The following is a 7,915-nucleotide window of genomic DNA, read 5'->3' on the forward strand; positions in this document are numbered from 1 at the left end:
GGGGGGGGGGGGTTGTACATAAAATGAGTTCATCAGAGAATTCCTCTCATAATATCGTTCTGTCGTAATAAAATCATCATTTTTTGCACCTAAAAGCTCAGTTTTAGCAAGTCCTCAAAGTGCTCAAAAAACGTAAAATGGAAAGTATCTTAAAACTTGAAATATCATTGAAATTTTTTTTTTTTAAAAAACAAAATAAAATCTTTTTTCTCTTGTTCAAGCTGCAGGAATTTCAGGTTTGACGCATTAAACTTTTTTCAAAATGTGTGCATAGGATTCAATTTCAAAAAAGCATGCTTTTTGGCTATTTTCAAAAAATTCTGAATTCAGGAAAAATTTTTGTTTAATTTCTAATTCTTTATTATTATTCAGTAGAAAAAACTCTACAAAAAAATTCGCCATAATTTTCGAGGGAAATAGAAAATTTTTATTGAATCTTCAAAATTTTGAATTTTCAAATAAAAGAAGGGAACAAAAGATATTAACCGATTTCTAAATTTTGTTTTTTTAATTTTTTGAAAGTGGAGAAAGAAAGAAGGCTCGAATGACTAAAGGTCCTCTGCACTGATCCTAACCCGCAATTCGAGAATGCCTACCGTCAAGTTTCACGCTGGGCGTGTGCCCAGCTTCAAGTTTTTAGTCTTTATTTATTTTACATTATTGTAAGCTTGAAAACCTAACAATTAGGTGAGAATGTTAACGTTTGTAATATGAGACGTCTGTAACTCAAACCGAGATCACTCATGAACTGACTGATTTATAGCCCAGTTTTATGACACACGAGTGCCTATCGCAATCCAGGGCTTACGTGAGTTATCGTGGACCAAAAGTGTTTATACTTATTTTATTATATCATGAGAAATATTTATAAGAGACTTGTGTGACGGGTTTAATTAAGAATTAACCCTTATTTTACTTAAGGGTGATATCCGTCGATATCGCAACTTTATTTAATGAGTTACACAGTGGTACAAGTCCGTAAACCGATACACATCTAGCATAGAGCTATGTCTGTAGAAAACTGAAGGGATGCTGGAAAGGCAGGTCAGTTTGAGGTCCCAACTATTTGGAACCTGGAGTAGGGGAAACTACGAACTCGTCACACCCCTCTGCTTAGACAGAACTTAGTCTCTAAGTTCGCAATTTTACTCTTTTGGGAACAATTTTTGCATTATCGTCCTGAATTAATCTGGAGTTTGAGTCTTTTACTTTTACAGGAGTTGAGACTGGCGATGCGGTTGCACACGCGGTGTAATGATCAGTAGGAATCGTGTTTACGGTTGTATCAACACAAAATATTTGAATACATAAGTTTCTGGGTATGATTCACTTTAAGAGATCGAAGAAGCCTATTTTATATGATCCCTACAATGTTATCAATCCTAATGCTACGTATCCTAGATAAGTAAGAACATCCGTACCAGTTTTAATCCAGGTCCGTGTTCGACGGCGTGATTTTATAGCCTGTAATGAGGTTTCCATGTCGTTTAAATTTTGTCGCAATTCTTTTAAATTTTCATGGTGTAGCGATTCTTGAATTAATGGTAATCGCGGGCTAAGTAAACTAATATCTTTGGCACTGAGTTTATATGATACATTTTTTAACAAACAGATTTCGTTTTGACGTACACTAGATTTTCGTAATTTTAAAATAGATTTCTGTGTTTGGATTATACAATCTTCATTGCTAAAGAGAAGGCTCGGAGAATCAAGTTTAAGTGTTTGTGCCTTTGAACCTCATAGTACATTCAATTCTGAAGGTGTTTCTGGGATTACAATATATTGGTTAGGATCCTCTAATGGGATAAATACTAACTCAAGAATTCTAAAAACTGAAAATTTGCATTTCTCGTCGGAAATTTGTTTTTTCTTGTATTTTATTATGGTTGTTTCGCATGAATGGATCTCGCTGATTAAATAAGTTGGTTGTGTTCGCTTACAAATTTGGAGTTCGTCTATATTTTGACAATGTTTAAAAGTATTAAAATCCATGGGTATATGGATGGGTATACGAGTAAAAGTTCAGAGTTTGTGAAGATAATCTCGTGTGAGGGAATTGGGGCTATGAATCGATTTCCTTGACGGATGGGAATAAGAATTAGGTGCAGGGTTTGCAAATCCTCGTGCGCTAAGATAGGAACCTTTACTATATACACAAGTCGTTTATTGATTATTCCAATTGTGATTTCGGATATATCAATTATGTGTTGATAATTTTGAACGGATAGTTTAATAGGAGATTTTTGATTGTTGACTTCTTCCAGTTGTCTAAGTCCTATAACAAAATCTCGGGCGATAAAATTTGAGGGTGAACAATTCTGTACGTCCCATCATCGTTCATGTAGAATTTGTAAATCATGCGAAGCGCTATTCAATACATGTTTTATTATTCGAGTTTGATTTCCGATTGTTTCAGCCATTATTTTATTATCCCCGAAATAACGTGTTAAATTCCTGATTAATGAGCTCTAAGTCATGGTTATCGAGAGTACCAAAAAGGGCTTCAGAAATTGAACCGATTGCGTTTAATAGTACTCTGCAGGTACGAGATTCTCCTAGTATTTGAAAAAAAGAACTTTGAAATTTTCTACTCGGTTTAAACGATTTTTTCAAAGTTTTAATTCGAACTGAGCAGAACTATGAACACACAGTTATAGAGCCTGAGCGAAAGTTTCGCTTACTTGTGAAAACTGAATTTCAAAGTTTTGCGTGTCTCCAAGATCGTTAATTTGGACATCACCCCGGATTCCGAAGAATAATACGGTCAGGAATACGATCTTCATGGTACCTGAAACTAAGATTAGTATAGTTTTAATTTGTTCGCATGGATTCGTTGACGTTCGTTGTTAATGAGTACCACATAATTATTATTGGTTTCGCAGCCAATAATAGGAGCAGGTCCTTTCCAATCTGGCAATAGCTTCCTCGTTTTATTGTTCTCGAGTAATACTAAATCACCAATTTCAAACATTTTCTGCGGGATGACAATTTTTGAATCTTGGACCCATTTATATTTTTCTTTCGATTCTTCAATTCTTTCGCGAGCCCGCCGTATGTACTTCTCGTGCCTTTCTTTCTAAAGTCTTACTAACTCAGGATATTCAAGGTTTGGAATGATGGCAGGTAGTGAGGGTAAGTTTGCATCTCTTCCAAATGTTAAGTGAAAGGGTGAAAATCCTGTCCCTTCATGGATCATCGTGTTATAGGCCATGCAAATGAACTTTAGAGTGTCATCCCATTTAATGTGGTTGTCAGCCATTGTGGTCCGAATCAAGTCTTTTACTTTCGCGTCTGCTCTTTCCAACGCGCTATTGCTTAGGGGGTGGAATGTTGTGGTTTTGACGTGTTTAATTCTAAAAAGACTCTCAAAATTTTGAATCAATTCTGAGACAAAATTTTGTCCCTGATCTGTTAAGATGTGATGTGGGAAACTAAAAGTGTAAATATAATAGTCGAAGAACCCTTCAATAATTGATTCGGATGTGGCATTTTTCAAGGGAATTAAAATCAGGTATTTTGTTAACATATCTTAAATCAACAGAATGTACTCGTTCTTTTTAGCTGTGACAGGCAAATGTCCAAAAATATCCATCGCGATATTATCGTTGGGATTTGTTGGCGTATCGGAAATGATCGCTTCGGCCCTTTTTCTAACTCTTTGTAATGTGCCCGGGCTATCGATTTGTTCTCGCCAAAGTGTTGAGACATCATTGAACCATGACATTCTCTAAGGATCTGTTCACGTTCTTCGCGAGTTAGTTCTGTTGTTGCGTTGAAACATGTGTGAATTATTAGATTCGCATATCTATAACTCAAGAAAGAAATTAGGATTTTGAGCTTGATTCATTTGGTAGTTGTTATTGTTGGGTCGTCGAAATGTAGGCGTAACATTATCATTTTTTTTATCGATAGCCTATTATGCGAGTTGATTCAAGATTATCAGCCACTATTTCTCGTTACATTCAGGTAGCTTCATTGTATTTCGGTCTAGATTTGCGCGTTCTTTTGATATTCGTTTCCAAAGTTTTCCTTCAGCGGTAGGTTTCTCCATTTCACGTGTTTCTGTTCGATTCGAGAACTACCTATAATATTCCCTGAATAACTGTTCGATGTCTGGACTAGGAGGTTTTTCATGTTCTTGTTCTAAGGTTGATATATAGTCAGACTCGACGTCATCAGTCAGTGGTTTTAGTGGGTTAACTTGTCCTGAGGTTCCGGGCTCAGCCTGAAAACTTCTTGCGGTTTTAGAGTTTCCAGATCGCGCCCATCAGTTAATTCGATGATTTCTCTTCCGGGCAGTTCGGCTTCTAAGTCGATGTCAGACCCGCTGAGTGCTTGCTGAGTACTATCATGAGTAATTGGAAAGTCGCGTGAGAGAGCGTTAGCCGGTGTATTTTCGGAACCTTTTTTATATTCTACCTTATACTCGTATTCCTCTGGAAGAAATCACCATTGCATTAATCGGGAAGATGACCTAGGCCAACGTTTGAGGCGTCGGTTGTTAGGAGAATTGTTTACTGTAATCGGGATAGCGTAAGACTGGTGTTTGGCACAAGGATTCTTTCAATTTTTCGAATGTTTCCTGACATTTGTCTGTCCAAATAAATTCTTTAGAGAATTTCGTAAGTTCGGTTGAAGGTTTTTCGGAGGTCGAATAGTTTTTACATGAATTTTTGTTAATATCCCGAAAGCCCTAAGAAGGATCTAACCTCGTTCACGTTCCTAGGTTATTTGAAATTTGAAACGACAGATAGTTTTGTTGGTTTGGATTTGAGTCCTTCCTTTGTAATAATATGCCCTAGATATTCTAGCTCAGGCCTTAAGTATTTGCATTTATCGGGCTGTAGCTTAAGTCCAGTTTGACGAAGTCGCTCAAAAAGTAATACTAAATTTCGACTGTGTTCTTCTATACTTGACCCGAACAACCACAACGTCATCGAGGTATGTGAAGCAAATCTTCCCGATCAATCCCCTTAGCGCATTGTTTATCATTGGTCGAAAAGGCAGTATATTTTTTTGCATATTCTTACATGGGTATTTGGTGAAAACCGGCACTTAAATCAAATGCCGAGAAGAATTTTGCTTTCGCGAGGCTGTTCAAAATATCGTCAATTATAGTGAAAGGATAAGCGTCCTGGTGAGTGATTTCATTAATTTTGCGGAAATCTACAACAATTCGCCATTTACGCATATCCGAGGCGTCAATCTTTTTGGGAACCACCCATAAAGGTGAGTTTCAGGGCGGCTCGGAGTGCCTGATTACTTTCTGTGTTATCATATCATTTACTTGGTTATCAATCTCTTTTTTGTGGCACATGGGCTGCCGATACGATTTATTTTTGATAATTTTGTCTGTTTTCAGAACAATACGGTGGGCTGTTAAATTGCTACTCGGGACTGGGTCACCTGGCAGTGCAAAGATGTTATGGTAAGACTGAACAATTTTAGCAACGTGTCTCCGGAGTTCGAATTCAATGTGGCTAAGTCTCGAATTTTCTGTTAACATTTCAATTCGTGAGGCAAATTCTTTTTCCGAAATATAATAGATTTGTTCTTTTTTAGGCTTGATTTTTAGGAACTTGTATTGGAATTCCTGCGTGCTGATTATTTTTGCTTTAGATAAATCGTTGGAAATGGGTACTGTTAATATTAAATTATCAATCCAAAAAATGAAATCAGGAATATGTGGGTTGTCTAGAAATCCCACATGTCCATATGATTCTGTTACGGGTAATTTGATTAGTTTAATCTGATTTGGCGGGATCAAAATACCGTCATCGATCAGATCGTGCGAGTAACCGTCAAGTAGTAATTTATCATTCGAGAGATTGTAATTGTATTTTTGGAAAAAAGCAAAATCCCATAATTCCATCTTCAGGCATTGGAAAGTTATTCGGAACTATGTTAAAGGTGTGATTTACGCCCAGGTATTCTAAAGTGGAATGGGAATATGAAGTATGGGTCTCATTTCTTATTTTGAACTTTCTTTTTCGGGGTTATTGGATGAACTCAGTCGGAATGAAAGACTCTTTTAATAAATTTATTGAGGATCATAAATCGACGAGTAATCGGATATCGCGCTGAAATCCTCCTCGTCGTAATAAAACTGATTGAAGTCGTCCAGAAACATAAGATCTTCAGCCTGGGGATTTGCTACATTTTCGGGTGCATTTTCCTGACTTTCGCGATATTCCTCTTCAGTCAAATTAATTCGATACTCTAGCGGTCTTTTCATATTCGACCTTACTATAAAATTTTAGCCCTTACTAGATTTGGTAAAACACTGGGCTTCAGTGTGCCCAGGCCTTTTGCAGTGATTGCACTGCACCTGCATTCTCCGTGCAAGGGCCACATTTTGGTTGGGTGGATTGGACTGCTGGTTCAATGTCGTGTATCGACAGGTTACCTACGTAGGTAGTGTTGCACGTTGGGGGGCTCGGAGGGTGGTCTGGACTTTAAATTTGAATTTTTCTCGAAGCAAAACCTCAGTTTAAAAAGCTTCTTTTGTGTCTTATTAATAGACTTCGGTTTTAAAGGTCTAATTTGAATCCCGATCTCGTGTCTTATCTCGTGTTTTATGAAGTATTGTGTCCCGACGTCATCTCGTCCGTTAACGGTTTCTGCGGTACGAATTATTTCCTTCGCAGGTACGAGAGTGTCTACTCTTTGTTGTGGGATCTCTAGCCTCCTCGGGTGATTTTCCGAGCTAGGTGTAGAATCTGAAATCCGTACGCGCTGCCTAGCGTTAGTAGTTTTTACGGCCTGACTTACTGGATTCCAAGGACCTAGATTCCTTGACGGTATGCCCTGCGGGAAGTCTGGAACCTGTACTTCCTGAACTACTGGGCTTGGCGGACTCGAATTCCTCGGGACACGCCCTGCGCAACATTTTGAAATCGTGCACCCTGATCTACTGGATTCTCGGGGACACACATTCCTCAAAGACACTTCCTGTATAGAATTTTTGGGCCTCTACCAGCTGATCTACTGGATAAAGGGAGTCTATATTCCTTAGTTCGTTTTCGTCCAAACTCTCTAACGAACTTACCGAGTTTCCCGAATTTTCTTCGCTAGCCTCATCGTTTTCCGTCAGGAGTTAGTCCTCTTTTCTAGCTAAACTTTTTATTTCCTCAACGCGTTTCAAATTTTCTTTACTTAATTGGTTCACGCATGTGTGAATGGAAAGTTGACATATTTCGATTGATTCGAGCCTCTCAAGGATTTTATTAAGGATTGCTGAAGATAATAGGGAATTGTCTTGGGAATTGCCTTGGGAAACAGTCTGTAAAGGAATCAATACGACGATCCAGCAAACGCCTCTTGGACCCTAAGAACACGGAGCGACCCAAGGACAACGGCCTTCTGCATTTTTCCCGCAAGTATTCTAGCATATTGTTGACACGCAGAGATGCTTTTTAGGCTATTAGCAAGTGAAAGCTTGGCACCTCCAAGAGCGCCGATGATAAGGACGATCAGTTTAACAGAATATTCCGGGTACAATCGTTGCAACTCCCTTATAAGGTCTCGATAACTCTCTTTCTTTTCATTCTCCTTGGCTATGATGTTTTTGTCAGCTGGTGCCGAAAATTCGATAACGAACATGGTTCGCTTCTCGAAGTCAAGAAGAACCATGTCTGGCCTCGAGGGAGTAACAAAAACAATTGTCGAGAATATAAAGTTCCAGTATACACGGCACTTCCCATTCTCTACAATTGACTCAATTTCCCTAGGAGCATTTACAGGAGCGATATTAAGCTGAATGCCGTAGGAGTGACAGAGATGGTAATAAAGTACTCTTAGTGCCGCATTGTGACTTTGAATGTAGGTCCTTCCCGCGTGTGTTGGACAACTAGATAGTATGTGAGCTAAATGCTCGGGGTGTGCATGGCACGCCCTGCAGCTATCATCGGGAATG

Source organism: Belonocnema kinseyi, chromosome 8 (genome assembly GCF_010883055.1).
Source record: "Belonocnema kinseyi isolate 2016_QV_RU_SX_M_011 chromosome 8, B_treatae_v1, whole genome shotgun sequence".
Taxonomy (NCBI): domain Eukaryota; kingdom Metazoa; phylum Arthropoda; class Insecta; order Hymenoptera; family Cynipidae; genus Belonocnema; species Belonocnema kinseyi.